Source organism: Antechinus flavipes, chromosome 5 (genome assembly GCF_016432865.1).
Source record: "Antechinus flavipes isolate AdamAnt ecotype Samford, QLD, Australia chromosome 5, AdamAnt_v2, whole genome shotgun sequence".
In the NCBI taxonomy this organism is placed as follows: domain Eukaryota; kingdom Metazoa; phylum Chordata; class Mammalia; order Dasyuromorphia; family Dasyuridae; genus Antechinus; species Antechinus flavipes.
The window spans coordinates 46,132,751-46,157,490 of record NC_067402.1 but is presented as its reverse complement, the minus strand read 5'-3'; positions in this window follow the sequence as shown (position 1 = coordinate 46,157,490).

Below are 24,740 nucleotides of genomic sequence, written 5' to 3'. Positions count from 1 at the left end.
TATATTCTCACATCCCCTATTTTTCCTAATACTTTGATCTTCAAAGCCATGGTGTCTGGAATAACCAAAGCATTGCAATAAAATATTAGATGAGTAATGAATAACACTCTTAGTCCATACATACTCTGCTAACACATTTATTTTAAAGGTCTTCTGGATAAGAAAGAAAAACATTTCCTTCCATAATTAGAAATGGAAACTTGTTCATTGAAATCTGTGAACCATAAGTATTATAATTAGGTCCTTGATGAAAAGTTAAAAAGAATACCTCTCAAGCTTCTACGAAAAGAACTGAATTTAAGATAAACAAAGGCATCATGGACTCAGTTTCCTCGCGTATGAAGTAAGAATTTTGGATCAGTTAAGGGGACTGGCAAGAAGGAAAATAAGCATTATTTGCTACCTATTTTGTGCTTTATAATTATTATCTCATTTGATGTTCACAATAACCCAAGGAGATAGATGCTATTATTATCCCCATTTTTCAGATGAGGACACAGGCAGACAGAGATTAAATATCTTGTCCAAGATCACATAAATAGTAACTGTCTATAGTTGGATTTGGAATCAGGTCTTCCTGACATTTAGCAGCCTCTAAGATGATCTCCAAGATCCTTTCTAGCTAGCTTCAATATTCTTAGTTTGACAGACACCTAGAAAAAATTTAACAGACAGTGGCTCCATTTGGGATTTCCTCTCCACCATCTCATGAGATCGTAGAAAGGAACTTAGCCCAAGAACTTAATTTTACAGATGTGAAAGTGAGATCCAAATAGTTAACTCATGCCCCAAGGTCACCTTGGCAGAAGTGGCTAAGCCAGGTTTGTGTGATTTAACACACAAATCACTGGACTCAAGCTTCAGCACAGCTGTACCTTATACTGTATTTTGTGGATGTTTTGTCAGTAGCAGGTTTACTTCCACTTAAAACAAAGGTCCTACTTATCTCATGCATGGATGACGAAAATTACATTGGAGAACTTGGCTTATCGTGGCTCGTGGATCAGGACAAGAAAGGAGAACCTTAGAGTATTCCTATTTTGATATTCAAATGAGATGAGCTTCCTGAGACGATTTGAACCCAATGTGAACTATAACCAGAGCACCCCAAGTAAAGACCATTTCAGAACTGCCCAACACAGCTAACTGGCAATTGATTTATTCAAGGGGAATATCAGAATGACTAACTATACAAGGCCAACAGCTTGTTCGTTCTTTTAAACAGACATTAAGCTATGAGAAAAATAAATAGAAATGCATCCAAGAGTTATCAGTGTGTTTTCTCTCTGCTTGAGGCTAACAGAATTCACAGATCAAGTGGCCGGCTGCCAATTTTCCCTTTTGGTATTTAAAGGAGTCTTTGCTTAGTTTTAATTAGCAGTGGGGCTTATAGGGAACTCTGTTTGAAAATGTTACCTATGAGAAGCTCTACCAGTCAACCCTCAGTCCCTCAGCAGTCCCGCCTGGAGCACATGAGGCTTCGAGTACATCCCCGCATTTGGCCCTTAGGACCTAATTTTAATCCATTTGCCAAATGCTGAATAATTGCCATCTGTGAGAAAAGTCACATTTGAATATCTTTTGTAGATTTTTTATGGCACTTGCTTAAGCTGAGAAATTATAGTCACCAATGCTATATATGAACTACAGGTCTCTACTATGTGATAGAGGCTGAGAAGAAGAAACGGATTGCATCTCCCACCTCCATGCCTTTGCATTGTATCTCCAAAATGCTTGGAATGAATGCCCTTTCTCCCCCACTTCCCTTCTTAGAACTCTTAGTTTCCTTCAAGGTAGAGTTCAGATTGTCAGCTCTTACAGAAAGTCTTTCCTGCTTTCTCTAATTTGTTAGTATTTTCTTCTTCCTGAAATCATGTTGTATTTATCAATCTGTTTCAATGTTTCATCAACTATAAGAAGAGAAGAGGGGGAGGGAAACAAGAACTTCCCTAAGACATTCTCAGTAAAATAATACACATACACAGACACACACACACACACTCACACACACACACATATATATGTGTGTGTGTGTGTATACATATATATATGTGTGTGTGTGTGTGTGTGTGTGTGTGTGTGTATATACACACACATATATGTTTTCAAGGGAGTCAGGATTAGTGACTTGCCCAGAATCACACAGCTAGTATCAAGTGTTCGAAGCCAAATTTGAACTCCGGTACTCCAAACTCCAGTATTCTATCCTCTATCTACTGCACTGCCTATCATTATATATGAAATGCAATCCAGAAAAGTCAATGTTTGCTTCTTTTTAAGCTCACATGAAATACAAAAATAAGACTTAGACATGTTAGTGAGACTTTACAGCATATATACTTCAAAAGATGTATATGTTATTCTTTAAAACAAATCAGATTTTCTATTTTTGCAACCAGTTCCGATGAGATCATGGAAAGAACAGTGCCCTAGGAAATAAAAAGTCTAAGTGAATAGAGAGCTGCCCTCAGAGTTTGGAAGATTTGGATTTAAAATATGCCTCTAGCATATATTGGCTGTGTGACCCTGTGGCTCCAGCAAACTCCATGTAACCATAAATTGCAGGGCTGCTGCAGATCTGGATTGGAAGAAGTTTCCTATATAAATTTATAGATCTAATTTTTTAAAAAAAGAAGAAGAAGAGAGTGGGGAGAATAACATCATCTGACCTGTCTCTCTCATAGAACTATTCTGAGAATCAAATTAAGTAATGTCAGTCACCCAGCATTAAGTCTTTATTATGCACCTGACAATGCTAGAGATATAAAGGAAGGAAAAAAACATTCTCAACATTTATTTGGGCCTTCAATATCATAGAAGAGACATTATTTATATAAATGTCTAGATTCATAGAAGATTTTTACAGTGTAGATGAAGCTAATCTGAAAGGGGAAGACATTAGAAGCTGGAGGAGAATGAGGAAAGAGTCTGGGAAAGGCAGAAAACCTCCTGCAGGGGGATTTGAGATGAGCTTTGAAGAAAACCAGGGGAGCTAAGAGGCAGAGATGAAGAAGTACAGCATCCGAACTTGGAGGAGAGCCAAGGCAAAGGTAAAGATAGCAACTACCAATAGGTTAATGTACTTGGTAGATAGAATGTGCAGGGGGGAATAAGTCTGGAAAGGTAGAGTCCCTTGGCATTTAAAGCTTTTCACAAGCTGGCCTCTACCTTTCCAGTGTAGATGTTCTGAAAGGGGGAGGCATTAGAAGCTGGAGAAGAAAGAGGGAAGAGTCTGGGAAAGGCAGAAAACCTCCTGCAGGTGAGATTTGAGATTTCCAGGAAATCATTGGAGTTTACAGAACAAGGGAATTTGGTCAGACCTATATTTTAGAGAAATGTCCTTGACAGTTAAATGGAAAATAAATTGGAGTGGGAAAAGATGAGCTAGAAAGACCTATTGGAAGAATTCTGCAGTAGTCTTGTCACAAGAGGTGATGAGGGACTGACTACTGTTGTGGCTATGTGTATAGAGAAATGGGGTCATAGATATAAAACACTGAGAAAGTAGAAAGAACAAGATTTGTCAACAGAGTAGATATGGAGGATGAGTGGTTCCCAAGTAAGGAACCCAAGGTGATACCGAGAGAGCAATTGGAAGAATGGCAGTACCCTGGACAGTGTATGGGGAATTCAGAAAGAGGGAGGGTAAGAGGAAGGAGTAGGTAGAGATAATGAATTCTATTTTAGACATGTTAAGTTTAAGATATCTCTGGGATATCTAGTTTGAGATATCCAAGAGGGAGTTAGAAATATGAGATTCTGGAGCTCATTAGAGACTAGATTTCTCCATCAAGGAAGCATTTAACACAGAGATGATAAATGAACCCATGGGAGATGATACAAGCCAGTGAAATAGTATAGAGAGAAAAGGGAAAATATCCTCAGATAGCACTTAAGGGATACTCAAGGTTAGAGGACACGATGTAGAAAAAGAACCAGTAAAGGAATCTGAGAATCTAAGGACTGGTCAGGAGTAAACAGTATTATAGGAACCTAGAAAGGAGACTGGAAAGGAGGATGGGCGAGGAGGATGAGAAGTGAAAAGAGCTCAATAGATCTGACAATTAAAAGATCACTGGAAATTCTGGAGAAAGTCAGATTACAGAGGGTTTGGGATCAAGCAAGAGGGAAATGGAGGCACTAATTATAGATGCCTTAAGGGATTTAACCATAATAAATGGGAAAATACTTTAAGAAACATAAGATAGATATTAAGAGAAGGACAAGAAAAGAGATAGTTTAATATGATGGAAAACATAATGGAGCCAGAGGACCTGAGGTTAAATCCTTTGTTAGAGGAATACTGCATTCTGGGAGAGGGCCTCCATTTTCAGTCATGCTGGATTTCTTGTGATCCCATTTGGAGTTTTCTTGGCAAAGATACCGAAGTGATTTATATTTCCTTCTTCAGATCATTTTAAGGATGAGAAAAGTGAGGTAAACAGGATGAAGTGATTTGCCCAGGATCACACAGCTAGTAAGTATCTGAGCCACATTATGTATCAGGAAGACCAGTCTTCTTGATCCCAAGCCCAGTGCTCCATCCACTGTCCAATTTAGATGGTTTGCTTCTTCTCTCTCAGGTATTCAGTGTCCTATGCTGGCACCTTACCCAGGTAATATCTGGGACAATTTAATATGCTCAGATATAAAATGAGTTTTAGACTAGAAGGTCTCTAAGATCTTCAAACTCCAGTTCTATGATCCTACGGATGTTTTTTATTTTTGTTTTACTATCCCAAAACCTGGGCTCATACCCGTCATGTAGAAAATACTTCAGTCTGATACTTAATTCCCTCATCTGTAAAATGGGTATAATATTTGGATATAATAATACTTCATAGGGTACTTGTAAAGAAGAGTGGAAGGTATACTGGATTTGGACTCAAAGAATATGGCTTCAATTCTCTGCTCACTCAGTTACTAGATGTGTGACAGTGGTGAATGACTTAGGCTCTCTGGACCTCGGTTTCCTTCTCTGTAAAATGAGGCCATTGATCTAATGATCTTTCAGCTCACAAATTTCCAGCTCTTAAAAAATATAATCCTAATTGAATTATCATCATTAGTCCCTTATATCTAATTGACCCACCAGATGGCAGTATAAGCTAACTTTTCTAGGTCTCCCCTTGGCAAAGCACATTTTCAAATCTACTTCCTTCCAGATACATCAAAATGATTTAATTAAATTATACCAGATGTATAGTGGGCATTGGATAAGTGCTCCTTCGATTGACAAATCAATCAATAGATCAATTAATAAGAATCATGAAGCATCTACTTTGCTCCAGGCATTAGAGCTGGATTTTGGAGATACAGGATAATGAATGAAATGAGAAAAAGATTGGAGAAATATGCATAAAAATATTAAAGTATAAATAAAAAGAATATACACATATATGGTAGTGATGTATATACAATCAGGGATCTCTGGAAGGGTATAGACATGAGATTCAGCCAACAGAAGGACCCAGAAATGAGAGATCATTTGATGAACAAAGAAAGTCAGTTAGAATAATTCACAGAGCTTTAAAGGGAGAGAAATTTCCAAAAAGGCTGGAAAGGTGGTTTGAAGCCAGGTTATGCAGGCAAGCTTTCTAAAACACAACCATCCTTGACGTGTTGTTTAAATAACAGCTTTGAATCCTCTCTAATAAAAGTTAAAAATGTGGGATATCCTGTATTAATCAAAGAATGTGAAATTTAAAACCCAAGGTGATGAAAAAAAATTAGATTTTTTTTTTCTTCAAGGAATCACTACCCTAATGTAATCAATTCTGTCTAATCTGAACATCATCAACTGACAACTGTATTCCAGTAGAAAACAGTGAAGACATAAATCCTTCTTTGGAGGCAGATAGCTGATAATGTGCCACACATGGGGTCAGAAATACTAATCTTCCTGAGTTCAAAACTGAACTCAGAGACCTGCTAACCATGTGATCCTGGGCAAGTCATTTAACTCTGTTTGTCTCTGTTTCCTCATCTATAAAATGAACTGGTAAAAGAAATGGAAAATCACTCCAGTATCTTTGCTACAAATAGAGTCATGAAGATTCCAACAGAATTGAAATGATTCAACAACAAAAAGTCCTTCTTTCCAGGAGAAATGCAATTTGAAAAACTGCCATCATTGATCTTTCTAACTCCCAAATAGTATTAAGGAAGTCAGATCACCCTATTAAAAAAATTTTTTTCCAGGCAAAACAGGAAGAGAATAAGCATTTATATAGCACCTACTATGTGCTAGGCACAGGGTTATATGTTTTATACATGTTATCTCATTTGATCCTTTCAACAACTTTGGAGGTAGGTGATGTTATTATCTCCATTTCACAATTAAGGAAACTGAGGCAAATCAGGTAAAGTGACCCAGTGCTAAATATACTGAACCACCTAGCTACCTGATATGAAAAAGGCATAAAGATGCATGTCTAATAAATTACTTTCTGGGAATACACCAGCAATCTTCTTGACGGGCAAGCAGGTCACTGTGGATAAAGAGTACACTTGTCACAACATGCTATGAGAAGCCTTGTGGACCAAGGGTCAGCGGTTCAAATCCTGACTCTGGCACATATTGGCTCTAGTCCCTCTCCTGTGGATTTTTGCATCACATTCCCAGGAATCCCTTCATCCTGCAAGATCACTTCAGCCTAGTACCTCATGTGTCATTCGAATCCTCTGCCCCTGAAGTCAAGGAGAGGAGAGGAAAGGAGAGGGGAGGGAAGGAAGGGGAGAGGAGGGTAGGGAAGGGGAGGAGAGGAAAGGGAAGAGGAGAGGAGGAGAGAGGAGAGAACCTTCCTCCCCTCCTTTTTCAGCTTCTTTTTCTGTGTTTTCTTCTCCCTTTGTGGATTGTAAACTGCTTGAGGATAGGGGCAGAATTTTTTTTCTTTGCCTTTATATTCTTAGTCTGTGCTAAATCTGGCACATAGATAGGTGCTTAACAAATGTTTATTGCTCCGCTCTTGGGCAAGTCCCTATCTCTTTCTAAGCCTCGGTTTGCTCACCTCTAAAATGAAGGAATTGAAATAGTAACTTCAAACACCCTTGTAGCTCTAAATCAATTATCCTATGATTCTAAGTACCAAGCTACTAGCAAATGGTTCTTGTTTGAGAACGTAAGCGCCTTACTGGAAGGAACTGTTTCATTTTTTGTATTTTTATTGCCAGAGTCTGGAACCCAATAAACGTTTAAGTAAACCACTTGGGATTGTTGTTGTTGCTTTAAACCTGCTTATTGTTTGATTGGGAAAACAGGAAAAGAAGGAAAGGAAAGGAGAAGGTTAAAACGTCTCAGGCCCTTATTCCTAGGCAAGGGTAGCAGAAGGCGGGGAATAGAAGGGGTTCAAACTCTTTCCCACCACTACCCAACCCGGCAAATGATGCAGGACCCAGACCCAGCCGAAGGCTGGGGAGAACGGTTTAGGGTCTCCTTATCCCGCCCTGGGGCAGGTTAGCAATCCAGGCTCAAGCCGGCTGGGTACTATAGGGAGTTGTCTCGTAGCCAAGGTCACGGCCACGGCGTCTAAGCCACTGCAATGACGAGCACTTCGGCGGCGTCCAGGCTCTTTGGAGCCCTCACACACCTCCGCAAACTTCTTCGGAGGTGAAAGTCCAGAGGAAGTTTAGAAGAAACCAAGATGAACAACCGCCCTTTGCGGCTCCGGCCCGTTCCCCGGGCCTGCGGACGTATCCGGGCCGAGTCCAGCAGATGGCAGCAGGAGACCGCGGAAGATGCGGCAGAGAGCCGCCAGCTGCCTCCGCCCCTACCTGAGATTTTGTAGCTTGGGTCGGGAGGACCACCACCCTAACCCTCCGCCCCGCCGCTCACCCTCAGCAGCAACCACCGTTAGGGCAATAGTGACCAAAATAATAGCTGGAGTTAGAGTGTCTTAAGCGTCTCAAAGCGCTTCGAGATCACTGGCTCTGCGCTTCTCGATTTATCCAACGCTGCGCCTATACATAGGAGCGGCTGCAGTGCCCACAATTGTTCTACACCCCAGAGTGGGCTGGGGAGAGACGGAGAGGGAGGGGAAGACTGACGCGGACATAAACAAAGAAGATGCTCCTCCCTTGGTTGTCCTAAGCGCACACACGCAAGCAAGGATGTATGTAGAGGCTAACTAACTCCACGTGATATCGATGTCTATTTGGTACCTTAATATTATTTTTTTTTTTTGGTATTACCTTTTCTTTTTTATTATTATTATAGCTTTTTATTTACGAGATATATGCATGTGTGGTTTTACAGCATTGACGATTGCAAACCCTTTTGTTCCAGCTACCTTAATATTACTTTGTTACCATTCAACTGCTCCCACAATACAATTTTGTGTGCGCATTAACACCTCCAAACAGATCAACTCAGAGGTTAACACAGGAGAACGTGGGTATGATCAGAGCGCACTGCCTGGTACTTTGCAATTCCGTAAAATCAGCTAGATAAACAATAGGTAAGCAACTCACAGGAGAGTTCCATTTGCCAACAAAACTGATGTATCCTGCAACCTTTAATCACGTGAGGGTTTTGGATTGGGATACTCTGAGTCTTTGTAGATGTTTCCTGATTTCAGAAATTAATTTGTTTCTGAGGCGTGTTATAGTTTGTTTTTTGACATATTGGTGGATTAGGATGTTTAAATAATAATCATAACAACAACAACTTGGAAGTAATCAAAGAAAACAAGCTTCAGTATGGCAGTCTGTGGACCCTTTATTGTGTGGACTGCTGTTGTCTCCAACTCTTTTCTCCAACAAAAGGCTTCTCAAGCTTTGGGAGTGGTGAAACAGTGAGCTCTGACTGCCACTGGATGGTGTCTGGTCTCACTATGCTGCATTCAAATCGCTAGAGTTCAGAACAGCCATCTCTTCCTTTGTGTGGAGAAAGACAATACCTTAAAAATGTGATTAACACCTGCATTAAAGATGAAGAAAAAAAGAAAATGGGGAAAGGGGGAGGGCAGTATGGAGAGAGGATGTTTAGAGCCAGCACTGAGAATAAGGTCTCGAAATTTAGGGCTGGATTAATTCACTCACTCATTGAACATTAAGTAAATACCTACGAAGTGCCAGGAACTGTGTTAAGTGACAGGAATTAATTGCCAGTAAAGAATCATTATCCCTGTTATCCTCCCCAATGTGGATGTCCTAAAAAGAATTTTTTAAAATATTTTTGTTCCTCATCACCTTCATTTTACCATTTCCCCAAATCTCAAGATCCTAGCAAGTCCTCCCCAACCTAGAGAGTCAGCCTTTGTTAATAAAGAAAGGGAGAATAAAGCAGCTCAGTAAAAATGACCAAATGTGTCAGTCTAACAGTATATGCTATGTTCCATACTCATAGACCCCTCTTCTGCAAAGAAGGGAAAGAGGTACATTTTCCTTCTCTCCTTTGGGGACAAACTTAATTGTTATCATTAAATAGAATTCTGTTTCAATTTTATTATTGTTTTTCCACTTGTATTATCATAGTCTTCATATACATTATTTTTCTCCTTTTTCATTCTATTCCAGTTCATTTATGTATAATGCTGTTTCTGCTTTATTCCATTCAATTTTCATTCAATAGAATTGGGTTGCCAGAGGACAGCTAGTAGTTCAGATTCTAAGGTACTCTTCACCATATTGCTTCCTCTACCATTGCCTCTCACTTAGTAATCTGTAATATAATAAAAGACCTATTAGAAGGTTTCCAGAAGATCAGATAAAGCCTCCATGAAGGATTTATGGAAGGACATGGACAACAGTCATGAAAGCTAAGAAGACGGGTAGATTACAGGCTGCTCTAGTGGAGGAACTGATTACTCACACTACTGAAATCCTAAGATCCCAGGTTTTGAAATATTATCATCTAGAAAGAGTAAGCCAGAGTGAGGGGACAGCATAAGACACTGAGTACTAGGGAGGGAGGAGAGGAGCACATGAAAAACAAACCCTTTAGTTCATAATTTTACCCAGGAAGGACCTTTCCCAGAAGACTTAAAGATCTATGCTTGAAAGTTGCCCATCTGAAGCCAGAAAAAAAAAAATTCAAAATCATTTTGAAACACTTCATATACATACTTATCAAGTATCTTTTCAAGATTTAAAATTAAATTTTATTGAAGTATTTATACACTTCAACAACAATACTATATGAGGATATATTCTGATGGAAGTGGATATCTTCGACAATGAGAAGATTCAATTCAGTTCCAATAGTTCAATGATGGACAGAATCAGCTACACCCAGAGAAAGGGTGGACTACTTGCATTTTTGTTTTTCTTCCCAGGGTTATTTTTACCTTCTGAATCCGATTTTCCTTGTGCAACAAGAGAACTGTATGGACCTGTACACATATATAGTATTTAAGATATACTTTAACATGTATGAGACTGCCTGCCATCGAGGGGAGGGGATGGAAGGAAGGGAAAAGTTGGAACAGAAGTGAGTGCAAGGGACAATGTTGAAAAATTACCCATGCATATGTTCTGTCAATAAAAAGCTATAATAAAAAATGTTACTGAAGCATAAATACTCACTTGGGATATAGAAAAATTCATGCAAGAGAAATCCCTGAAAAAGTACTCTCTTATTAATTTCTTAGAGCTCAACAAAATCCAGAGAGATTTGAAATTCTTCCTGCTATTACTTTTTTTTTTTTTGGAACAGTATTACTGAAGAAAAGTATTCTTCAAAATATCCTGTTGCTTCTTTTTTTTTCTTTTCTGAATGTAAATGTGGTTTTCCCCCCTTATTTTTAAAAAATATATGTATTTATTTAATTGATATTTTTCCCAGTTACAGTCAAAACAATTTTTTTATATATTTGTTTTTAAGATTTTTGAGTTCTAGTTTCCCTCCCTTATCCCCACCTACAATTAAGAAACCACATGTGAAGTTAGGTAAAACATTTCCACAAAAATCAAGTTGTGAAAGAAAACATAGATCTCCCACACTAATGAAAATAAACTCTCAAGAAAAATTAAGTTAAAAATAAAGAGACAGAGAGAGAGAAATGGAGAATGCTTCTATCGGTATTCTATCTCTATCAGTTCCTTCTCTGGATATGGATAGAATTTTTCATCATAAGTCCTTCAGAGCAGTTGTGGATGATTGAACTACTGAGAATAAAAAAGTCATTTACTACTGGTTATCCCAGAACATTGCTAATTATTATTACAAATTATTACACTGTATTATTACAAAAGAATATGTATACAGTATATATCACTCATTTAGCATTAATAATCAGATTGAGTAAGAATGAGAATCTATGACCTGAAAGCTAGTTTTATTTATGTACTATGTACATATATACACATAGATGGAAATAGAATGATATAGATTTATTAAGTAAGTGCTTGTTGGGTTCCAGGCACTATGCAAAGCCCTGGAAATACAGGTAAAAACAGAAATAAAAACTGTTCTTGTACTCAAGAAGCTTGCATTCTAATAGGGGAAGTAAACACACACACACACACACACACACACACACACACACACACACACACAAAGAGCTGAAAAAGAATGGGAGGAAGGAAAGGAATGAAGATATCCTGGATCAAAAGCACAATTAGAAATAGAATTCCATCATGATCATATTCTACATATTGTTCAGCCATCCTCAGTACTGAGTGATAGCTTCTCAGGGATTTCTCTTGCATGAATTTTTCTGTGTCCCTAGTGAGTATTTATGCTTCAATAAAATTAAGTTTTAAATCTTGAAAAAATACTTGATGAATATGTATATGAAGTCTTTCAAAATAATTTTCCTTAAAATTGAGTTCATCATTTATTTTTTTTGAAAGACAGTATTTAATAATAGGAAGAACTAACATTTATATACAATCTATGTACCAGGCATTTTACTAAGTGCTTTGTAATTATTATCTCATTTAATTCTCAAGACAATCATGAGAAATAGTTCCAATTATTGTTCCTACTTTACAGGTGAGGAATCTGAGGCGAACAGATCACATAGCTAGCAAGTATATAAATATATAAATATGTGACAAAATTTAAACTCTGGTCTTCCTGATTCCAGATCTAATATTCTCTTCACCAGGTCTTGGTTACTTCTAAATGGGAATTATAAAGAGTACAGATATTCCTTAGCAGCTTTTCCTAAAATCATGTTTTAGGTTGCAAAGGACTCTAAAAGAAATGGAAAAAAGAAAATTATAATAATAAATACATCTTTTGTAGACCATAATGCAATGAGATAGTAGAGTTCATTATTTCTTGTAGCACAGTAGTCTTCCATCATGATCATTCCACATACTGTTCAGCCATAACTCAGTTGATGGATATCCTCTCAATTTCCAGTTCTTTTCTTTTCCTTTTTCCCTATCATTTTTTGAAGCAGACCTAGTGGTGGTATTGCTAAATCAAAGAATATGGGCAATTAATAATGGGATAGTTTCCAATTCATCTCCAAAATAGTTGGATCGAGCAGCAACCCTGAAGTCAGGAGCGCCTGAGTTCAAATTTGGCCTTAGACACTTAACACTTCCTTGCTGTGTGACCCTGACAAGTTACTTAATCCAATTGCCTCAGGAAAAAATAAAAAATAAAAATTATTGGATCAATTCACAGTTGCACCAACCATGAATTACTGTCTCAATTTTCCCACATCCCTTTCAACATTTTTTTCTGATAAAGAAATCAAAACAATTTATAGTCCTATGAAAAATGCTCCAAATGTCTATTTATTTTAAAATGCAAATTAAATTAAACGCCTTTTTAAAGACATACAGAAAATAGGAAGTGAAGGCAGGTAACAGGAGATAACAGGAGCACAAATCTGAAAGATTAGTATCAGAAATGTTAAAGTTCAGAATGAGCTGAGTTTGATGAGGAAAACTAAAGATTAGATAAGGTATTTTTCTTTAGTTAGTTAGATTAGAGTTAAGAGAAGTATCAAAATGACAAGTCCACTGCTAAAGATGGAGAGGAGAAGGGTGATAAAAGACAAGTTATGAAATAAAGAACTGATCAATTTTTATTTTGTTTCAATTTCTTCTGCCAAGGGAGAGTGGGCATTGACATGGAAAGGGCAGCACATAGATGGAAATAGAATGATATAGATTTATTAAGTAAGTGCTTGTTGGGTTCCAGGCACTATGCAAAGCCCTGGAAATACAGGTAAAAACAGAAATAAAAACTGTTCTTGTACTCTAGAAGCTTGCATTCTAATAGGGGAAGTAAACACACACACACACACACACACACACACACACACACACACACAAAGAGCTGAAAAAGAATGGGAGGAAGGAAAGGAATGAAGATATCCTGGATCAAAAGCACAATTAGAAATAGAATTCCATCATGATCATATTCTACATATTGTTCAGCCATCCTCAGTACTGAGTGATAGCTTCTCAGGGATTTCTCTTGCATGAATTTTTCTGTGTCCCTAGTGAGTATTTATGCTTCAATAAAATTAAGTTTTAAATCTTGAAAAAATACTTGATGAATATGTATATGAAGTCTTTCAAAATAATTTTCCTTAAAATTGAGTTCATCATTTTTTTTTTTGAAAGACAGTATTTAATAATAGGAAGAACTAACATTTATATACAATCTATGTACCAGGCATTTTACTAAGTGCTTTGTAATTATTATCTCATTTAATTCTCAAGACAATCATGAGAAATAGTTCCAATTATTGTTCCTACTTTACAGGTGAGGAATCTGAGGCGAACAGATCACATAGCTAGCAAGTATATAAATATATAAATATGTGACAAAATTTAAACTCTGGTCTTCCTGATTCCAGATCTAATATTCTCTTCACCAGGTCTTGGTTACTTCTAAATGGGAATTATAAAGAGTACAGATATTCCTTAGCAGCTTTTCCTAAAATCATGTTTTAGGTTGCAAAGGACTCTAAAAGAAATCGAAAAAAGAAAATTATAATAATAAATACATCTTTTGTAGACCATAATGCAATGAGATAGTAGAGTTCATTATTTCTTGTAGCACAGTAGTCTTCCATCATGATCATTCCACATACTGTTCAGCCATACCTCAGTTAATGGATATCCTCTCAATTTCCAGTTCTTTTCTTTTCCTTTTTCCCTATCATTTTTTGAAGCAGACCTAGTGGTGGTATTGCTAAATCAAAGAATATGGGCAATTAATAATGGGATAGTTTCCAATTCATCTCCAAAATAGTTGGATCGAGCAGCAACCCTGAAGTCAGGAGCACCTGAGTTCAAATTTGGCCTTAGACACTTAACACTTCCTAGCTGTGTGACCCTGACAAGTTACTTAATCCAATTGCCTCAGAAAAAATAAAAAATAAAAATTATTGGATCAATTCACAGTTGCACCAACCATGAATTACTGTCTCAATTTTCCCACATCCCTTTCAATATTTTTTTCTGATAAAGAAATCAAAACAATTTATAGTCCTATGAAAAATGCTCCAAATGTCTATTTATTTTAAAATGCAAATTAAATTAAACGCCTTTTTAAAGACATACAGAAAATAGGAAGTGAAGGCAGGTAACAGGAGATAACAGGAGCACAAATCTGAAAGATTAGTATCAGAAATGTTAAAGTTCAGAATGAGCTGAGTTTGATGAGGAAAACTAAAGATTAGATAAGGTATTTTTCTTTAGTTAGTTAGATTAGAGTTAAGAGAAGTATCAAAATGACAAGTCCACTGCTAAAGATGGAGAGGAGAAGGGTGATAAAAGACAAGTTATGAAATAAAGAACTGATCAATTTTTATTTTGTTTCAATTTCTTCTGCCAAGGGAGAGTGGGCATTGACATGGAAAGGGCAGCACAAAAATGGCTAATAAGGATCTGATATCCAAGATATGTTGGGAAATTGATGCTTTTGATGAGGTCATCACAGTCCAGCTGAACTGCATCTTAATGGAAGTGAAAGACATAGCACATGTGACTGGTGAACTTTGAAAGATCACATAGAATGAATGAGAGAAATAGCACAGAATTACAGAAGAACCAATGTCTCATCTTCAAAAAAAGGAAAAAGAGAAGATTGTGCATTTTAGGCACCTATGATTTTTGACTATAATTCTTGGCAAAATTCAATAAAGAATTATTCAAGTGATAAATTGAAGTGCTTATCCCAGAGACAACATGCCCCCATCAAGAATAGATTGTGCCAGACTAAATTAATTTCCTTTTTAATGGGATTACTAGATTTTTCCTAGAAAGCTGGGGCATGATATAACAAAGTAAAGAGGGTGAGGGGAAAGAGGGAAAAGAATTCACCTTCTTAAAATTGAACCTGGAACAGAGAAAGTTCATAAGAACAGAAAAAGGAATGGACTCGGTGTCTTAGCCCTCTAGAACCAGGAGTGATTCCACAATATTAAAGATAACAACATCCCTATCCTCTATTAGGAGCATCCCCTTTCATTGAGGGAAAGATATTGTTACAGAATATCACAGACAACAGACTCTCAATTCACACGGACAACAGTATTCTTTCGGTTCTGATTATTCCTCATCTGGTCTTTTGGAATAGTCTACTAATTGTCTCCTTGCCTCTGGCCTACTCACTCCAGTCCATCCTCCACACAGCTGCCAAAATTCTATTTCTATGACATTTGACCATGCCACCGGCTTCCCAAGAAGTACCAGAGGTTCTTTAATGCCCATGGACTAAAATATACCCCCACCCCATTTGACATTTCATACTCTCCATTCTCTGGCTCCATTCCCCCTTCTCAGTTTTATTACATATTGCTTCCTTTCATCCCCTCTATGTTCTAGCCAAACCTGCCTAGTAACTATTTCAGAAAGTTAATATTCCATCTCCGGTCTCTGGTTTTACACAGGATACTCAATGTGCCTGAAATATATACCCTTCTCACCTGTAACTCCTGGAACCACTAACTTCCTTCTAGACTTAGCTCAAGAGCCACCCTCTTAGCCAGAGCCAATCCTGACCCTTCAGTTAACTGATTCTCTTCTCTCACCCCCCTTCCAGATTTATTTTTATTTAAATGTTATATATTCAATATATTTTATTTATTTACTTATTTTTGTACATATTGTTTCCAAAAGAATGTAGGTCCAAGAAATGCTTATTCATTAAGGGCTTACTATGTAATAAGCATTCTGTTTTCAGGCCCCAAAGAATTCCATTTTCCTGCTTCCCCCGGGTTTTTTGTTTTTGTTTTGCCTACAACTAGTAGCCTGTGCTGGCCACCATGTTTCAATCTTCGTCCCTCAATGAAGTGGGAAGATTCTGCTACAGACAGGGGTGTAATGGAGGAAGCCCTACTCAAATAGTCCAGCATGACCCTCATATGTCCCAGTCCCCACTCCAATCCGACAGAGTAGGTATGCCTGGTAACTAGGAAAAGTGATTTTTTAAACACCTTGGCCATGAAACCCTAGTTCTGAAATTAGAGGACTTGGTTTCAATCCTACTTCTGGTGCTTATGGGACACAACTTCCCTAGGATTCAGTTTCCCTACTTGTAAAATGTGTAAATAGCTCTTGAAGTCTCTTCCAGATCTAGACCAATAATGCTTTGACCCTAATTGTTGTTTCACAGTTCTCTTTTATTATCCTGACTTAGTTTCCCTAATTATCCTGACTCAGTTTCCCTAATTGTCCTGACTCAGTTTCCCTGAATTAATCTGCTCGATCCTGCAAAACCACCCCCTCCCTCTTAATCATCAGAATATTTGATAAGGATAAAAGAGCTTATATTTTAGAATATCAGAATGCCTCTCCCCATCCCAATCTATCAGAATATCAGATACCGTCTTATCTCCAGTGCCTCCCCCCATTATGTCATCTCTGGTGCCTTCCCCCCCACCCTGTCAGAGTCCTGTTCCCACTCTTAGCACCCTGACTCCGCCCCTGCCTCAGTCTATTCCCTGTATCTGAGACACACACACACACACACACACACACACACACACACACACATATATATATGTTATTGAGAACTCACATTGTTTGCTGGATTCTCATCTATTGTTTCATTCAGCCCTGGGAACAAACCATGGATCCATTTGGTCCTAGTAAATCTTTCCCTTTCAAATAAAATATTAAATACTTTCTAATCTCTATCCTGTCTCAGTTTCTCCAGCCTTACACTAATTAGGATGTTATAGATTCCAGAAATCTTCACAGGAATACACTCTATTTAGTTTCTTCATCTCATTCCAATTCATTCTATAAATCCTAGTTCCTAAATCCCTTCTGCTGTGGCCACGGTCCCAGTGTTTTGTTCCCTCATGGGGATACTTTGGTTTCACATCTCTGCTGAGGCAGGTTACTATCCAGGTAAAGCCCAGACTGATATAAAAAAATCCTCAAAAAGCCATGACTAGCCCCCATCCCTCCTATGAGAAGATAGAATTAGACCAAAGATTTCCCTCTTGGAAAATAAAGTGAGACTAGAGAACCTAGTGATTGACATGGCTGAAAGCCACAGTTAAACTGTGTTCATTAATGCTTAATGTCCTCATCATTCCACCTTCTGCTAGGTTGTCAAAAGATTCACATGCTGGGTGAAAAAGGCAATAAAAAGCTTGTCCCCTAGTAAGAATTATTCACAGGAAAGGGAGTGTTTTGTACACATCAAACTGACTAGAATAATTAAATGTGGCTCAATGTGGGCTGAGAACAATTATAGAAAGACTATTTACATTATTCATTGCAGGTAAAATTGTAAACAGAATTTTTTGGAAAATCTGTCACAACAAAAGTTACAAAAACAACCATAGTTTTTGAGTCAATAATTCCATTTTTGGTAAAGGGGGATCAAAAAGAAGCAAGTATGAAAAAGCAAGCAGGAAAATTTTATAAACAGTTTCTCCAATAAAGTCTCATATCTGAAATATATAGAGAAATGGTTCTTAAAGTAGTTCAGAGAATTCTGAAGCTGTCTGAAACTTTTTCAGAAGGTCCCCAAATTCAGAATTACTATTTCTAATATAGCAAATATCTATAAACATAATCCACATAAACAAAACCTCTTTGGACAGATCCTCAACAATTTTTAATAGTATATACATACTGAAAACAAAAGTTTGAGAACCACTGATATGAATTTAGAAATTTAGAAATTTTAGAAAATTTAGTCATTTTTATTTTTAGAAATTTAGAAAATTAGAAAATTTAGTCATTACCCTATTGATAAATGATCAACAAATAGGAATAGGTAGTTTTTTAATGAAGAATTCAAAACTCTATGCAGTTATATGAAAAAATGCTTTAAATCATTATTGATTAGAGAAATGCAAATCAAAACAATTTTTTTGCTATAATATCACATCTATCAGATTGGCTAAAATGTGAGAAGAGAAAAATGACAAATGTGGGATGTGGCATGTGGAAAAATTGGGATCTAATGCTGGAGCTATAAACTGATCTACTTTGGAGAGCAATCTGGAATTATGCCCAAAGAGTAATTAAACTGCCTCTATTTTTTGACCCAGCAAAACTACTATTAGGTCTGTTTCCCAAGATGATCAGGGAAAAAGGAAAGGAAATATATTTTCTAAAATATTTAGTAGTAGCTGTTTTTGTGGTGGCCAAAATCTTGAAACTGAGAGGATGCCTATCAGTTGGGGATGGGATCCAACATCCCCAAAAGAATCCTCATCAGTTGAGGAATGTCCAAACAAGCTGTGGTAAAATGATTGTGATGGAATATTACTGAAATGATGAACAGGTTGATTTTAGAAAAACATGAAAGATTTGCATGAAATAAAGAGTTAAATGAGCAGAACCAAGAGAACACTGTATACAGTAATAGTAATATTGTTCAAAGAATGACTAAACTATTCGGAGTATTATAAATATTCCAATGAACTGCAAAGGACTGATGAAGGAGGATGCTATCCACCTCCAGAGTAAGAACTGGTAAATAGAAATAAAAAATAGAAATGCATAGTATGATTTTTACATATATATGTATGTATAGTTTGTATAGGTATATACCTATAGATATAGTTAGATATACACACATACGTGTGTATGTGTGTATTTGTGTTAAATTATGGCCTTTAATACAAAGTGGAGAAGAAAGGAAATGGTTTGGAATTTTAAATGTAACAAAAATAAATTTTTAAAAGGAGAAGTAAGCAAAGATAAAGTTAATTGTTCAGAAGTGCTCATGGTAACAATGCATGCCTCTCTAAAAGGCTGAAAACATCCTAAATGACAAATAATAGGTGATAAAATAACGTAACGAGTGGCAGGACATTACAATGATATACCACTAGCGTCAGAGGCAAGAAAACCAGGAATCAAGTCTAATCCCTGGGCAATTCACAACCTCTCAGTTCTGTAAATAATGCTCAAAGACTAAGTTTCAGAGAAGATGCTAATTTTCATTGTTAGCAGAAATTCCTTTACAGAGATTCCATGTGCAGACTGAATGACCGATGAGATAAAATCAAAAAATGAATGTGTCAGAATGCTATAATGCACAGTTAAGACCAACAAGCATAAAGAATCCAAAGAAATAGAGAAAGAAGTTTGTAAAATTATGTAAACTGAAAAGAAGAGTACAACGATGCATACTAATTATGATGAGATGAGGAAATGAATGGGAATGAATAGACCAAGAATCCTAATGAGAATTTGGAAGGCCAAAAAAAAAAAAAAAAAACTGTTATACTTTATTCATTGAAATCAATTCATTTAAATGTAAAGATTTACTAAGCAACTTTAGTTGGTTGAATTGATGTTCAATGTGAATCTTTAATAAAATTGCTTATATTTTTAAGGGAGGAAAGGTAAGTTTAGAGTAAAAACAATTCAGATAAAGTCCACAAAGAAATCCACTGAAATCAGGGCCCAGATTAACAAAAGGATGCAGATTCAAAAGCATCTTTGAGGTCCGTACACAGGGAGTTCATCAGGCTGGGGTTAACAGAGCTCATAATCACTGAGGTTTTCTTGCTTGAATAGTAATCTTCAGCTTTCTCTAGCTTTTAACTCTATCCGCCTTGCTTTCTGATTTCTACTGCAGCCTTGAAAGGAAAGACTCATACTTTATGATTAGGTTTTGTTCTGTTTTGTTTTTAGCACATTTGCATGCTCCTGGAAAGAACCCTCTGCTCACATATTTGAAATATTACAAGGGATGTCAGCCATACTGAGTGTCTATAAAAGCCTATTAAAATGGGTAGCTGAATTGACTTTTCTCCTGCCCCTTTTTTCCAAATGAAAGCCGGTTTATTGCCCCTCTCTGCACTCTCTCTCTTCCTCTCTATCAGTCTCTCTCATACAAACATTCTCAGTTGGCTTTGAACAACAGATGAGTTGTCCTTGATCATTGTTGTTACTTATAAGCTGGAGTGAATAAATGAATGACCCAACATCTCTTCCTCACCATCTCTTTTCTTTCCCTTCATAGAATAATGCACACCCCATGGTCTCTCTTTGTTCTCTTTCTGCCACAACTCACAGTTCAGTTATTTTTAACTCAAGCCAAATCTTTCTCACACATATCCTCCTTAATCCTTTTTCTTTGTTATTTGCATATGGTATTTAATAAATGTTTATCTGAATTATTTTTACTCTAAACTGAATCAAACATAATCCAGATGGGCTAGAACATAAAATGTTTATAGAGAAACACTGTGAAATAAAGTTAGAAAGGTAATTTGGAACCCCCTTGCAGGGCACCTTGAATTCTGTACTAGGGAATATATATTTTATCTTATAGGCAAAAGGATTTGTGATTTTTGAGCCAGAGAATGATGATCAGGGCTGTGCTTTAGAAAAATTATTTTATGTTTTCCATAATTTCACATGTGCTTTCTTGATGGGGGCTGGCTAAAGAAAAAATCAGCAACTCAAAAGTTTTAAAAACGAATATAAAAATGTTTTAAATGTTAACTGGAGATTTGAAAAGCAAAAAAAAAAATTATTTTAATAATTGCAATATAGGTTGAAATAGGGAATGTCTGGAAGCCAGTTAGGAGGCTTAGCCCAAGTAAGAAAAAACCCTGGCTCTGGTAGTGTTTATGTGATTGTTTTTAAAAAGGGGACAGATAAGTGAATTGTTGATGCATAACAACTAATTGAATGAAAGAGATGAGGGAAAAGGAAGGGTCCAAGATTGCTAAGGTTCCAGTGAAAAAAATTCTAAAGAAGTATGACAGAAGCTAGCTATATAAACCAGTATTTCATACCCTGTAGCAAAATAAATTCAAAGTGGGTACATGATTTATGCCTAAAAGGTGATAGTACAAGTAAGTTAGAAATTATCTGTTGGTGTATAGGTAGGAGAAGAAGAATTCATAACTAAACTAAAAATAGAAAGGTTCATAATAGGTTATATGGATAATTTTGAGTACATAAAATTTAAGTTTCCGTACAAACAAAACCAATGCTGTAAAAATTAAAAGAAAAATAGGAAACAGAAAAAAAATCTTTGTAGCAAATTTCTCTGATAAAGGTCTCATTTCTCAAATACATAGGAAACTTAGTCAAATATATAAAAATAAGAGCCATTACCCAACTGATAAATGTAATAATGAATATAAATAAAAAATTTTCAGAAGAATCAAAGCCATCAATAGCCATATGAAAAAAAAATGCTCTAAAATAGTGACAGGGGTCACTAAACTATTCCTAAGAATTCCTGCAGGCTACCTATTTTCTCAGAAAAACAAAACATATATTTTATGGTATTTGTATTTATGTTGCTAAATATTTCCCAATTATATTTTAATCTGACTAAAATTACATTTTATTCTCATCTTCAGGCCATGTATTTGACACCCCTGCTTTAACTACTAATCATTAGCAAAACACAAATTTTAAAACTCTGAGGTTCCACCTCACACCCATCAAACTGTCTAAGATAACTAAAAAGAAAAATGACAAATGCTGGAAGGTCTGTGGAAAAAGAGATATACTAAGATACTACTAGTGGAGCTGTCAACTAGTAACTATTCTACAAAGGAATTTGGAACTATACTCAAAAAGGCATTATTAACCTATGCATGTCCTTTTACTTAGCAATATTGCTATTAAGTCAATACTTCATAAAGATTAAAGAAAGAGGAAAATGAACCATATGTAGAAAATATTTATAGCAACTCTTTTTTTAGGAGTAAGGAAATGGAAAATGAGGAGATACTTATCAGTTGGGGAACAGTTGAATGAGTAACAGTATATAAACATGATGGAATATTATTGTGCTTTAAGAAATGATGAAGATGGGACATCTAGGTAACATAGTGGATAGAGCACCAGCCCTTAAGTCAGGAGGATCTGAGTTCAAATCTGGTCTCAGACATTTAATACTTCCTACTTGTGTGACCCTAGACAACTCACTTAACCCCAATTGCCTCAGCAAAAAAAAAGAGGAAAAAAAAAATGATGACGGTGATGATTTCAGAAAAACCTAGGAAAACTTGTATGAACTGATGCAAAATAAAGTGAGCAGAACCAAGAGAACAATTTATACAACAATATTATAAAATCATCAACTTTGAAAAATTTAATAACTGATCAAGACAATGACCAACCACACTTTCAAATGATTTGTGATGAAACATGACGTACACATCTAGATAAAGAGCTGATGGCCTCACAGTAAAAATCAAAGCATATTTTCTTCTCTTTGTTCTTTCTTCATTCCTTCCTCCCTTACTTCTTTCTTTGTTTTTTGACATAGCTAACTTGGGAATTTGTTTTCTATGATGACTACAGGTATTTATAATGGGTTTCATTTTTCATGCCTTATCAACGGATGGCAAAAGGGAGAGGAAAGGGAAAGAAATAAGAAATGAATAGAAAATACAATTTTTTAAAGCAAAAAAAAAAATTCCAAGCACTATACATCTAACTTTTTAGAGCAGAGGCTGCAAATTGGAAATAATATGTACCATATTGATCAATGATAGACTATCTTAAAATAAAGACTATAGCCTTAAAATGAAATCTCTTTGGATAAAAACAAAACAAAAATAAACAGAAAAATATCAGTTGTAGCTTGGACATGGATGTTTTATAAATCAGATTAAGTAGAAATCATAAGCTATGTTTGGACCAGTATTCTGGAAAGCAATCCTGGGCAGACGTGAAACTGAAAATGTACTCCACCTTCCAGTGTCAGAGGAGACAATTTCTTTGCTTTTTCAGAAGAATCAAAGAACAAAGACCCCTCAAGTTGTTTACTGCCCCCTCCAAAAGAATAAAAGATTTTTAACCTGAGGGGAATATATTGTTTGTGAATTCCCCAGAGGATAAGGGTTCAATAAACTATGGCTGTCTCTGTACACACAATGTAGCAGAACAAAGAAGTCATAAGTATTGTTCATCTGAATGAACAATGATTTCATTGCCAGGATCCACCCTCGGAAAAGTACTTTAAAGCTCTAATACTTATAACATTAAGGATTAGCTCTTTAATATTTGAAAGATACAACTAATAATAGTGGTTAGAATTTACATAGTGCTTTTAAGTTTATAAAACTTAATGTGTTTAATACACATAGTATTTGTAGTAAGAATTTACATACATTATCTTGTTTGATCCCTGCTCACAAAAAAATGCTGGGAGGTTCTATTATTATCCCCTTTTTATAAATAAAGGAACTGAGGCACACAAGACTGAGCTATTTGCCCAAGGTCATATAACTAGCACATGTATGAAAGAGGATTTAAAGTCAGTCTTCCTTACTCCAAGTCCAGTGCACTAACCACTAGACCACCTCAATGTCCAATAGGAAAAAAGAATAGATTTGGAAGGAAGGAGGAAGCAGGACCTATTGAAGGACAGAAAAATATAGATCCAAGATAGACAGATCTTATTAATTGTGATATCATTTACAGTGATATATGTATATTTGCAAAAGCTAATTAATAGCAAAACTGTTTCGTTTTTTCAAGGGGTGTGCCAAAAGGAATGGGGACTCTGACCTCTAATTTGGAAGTAGCTAGAAGTTATTCTATTTAAATGTCTTAAGGAAAAATTAAAACAATCATCAATTTTTCCATGCTGCAGTGTTCTGCATGCTCTGCATGCTCTGCAGTGCATCAGAGAAAATAATTATTAATATGAGAGCTCATATATTTCTTGTATGTGTGCTCTGCAATGCACCAGAGAAAATGATTATTAATGTGACCTCATGCATTTCTTGTATTTAAGTTAACCATCATGAGGGCACTAAATTATCTGCATTATTTAAACCCTTACTTAAATTTCTTCTCTCCACATATCACTCCTTCAGACTAAATTATTCACTTTGTCAAACTCCCTAAGCTGTGGAAACAGATCTATTTTCCAGCTAAAGTCCTGTTGTGAAGGAGACTACCAGGGCAACCAGAAAAGCTACGGTCCTTTTCCTGTTAATTAAAAGATAAAGAAGAAGATTCATCATGTCAAAAAATAGATATGTGAAGCTCAAAATCTGTCAGACTATTTGTTATACAGCTCCAGGATCGAGAAAACAAAGACACTCTGATTCTTCAGAGGGTATGTATGCATTATTGCAGTCTGGTGAGGTGATGGGTTTTCAGTACATTTGTATGACAGTCACCATTTTAATACCACTGGGGGACAAAAGGAGCTGAATTCCAGGGCACAGTGGAGGGAAAACACTAGCAAAGGAGGATTGTACGCATGTGTGACTGTGCCCACGTTGTGAGAATGCACAAAAGCTTTAAGCAGGGCTGATTTTTTTTCTCCCACATAGTATTCATCAGAATTTTCTCAAGGAAATTCAGAACCATATTTTTTAAATAAACTAGGTAGCTAGTAAATTATTTTAGATTACCAAATT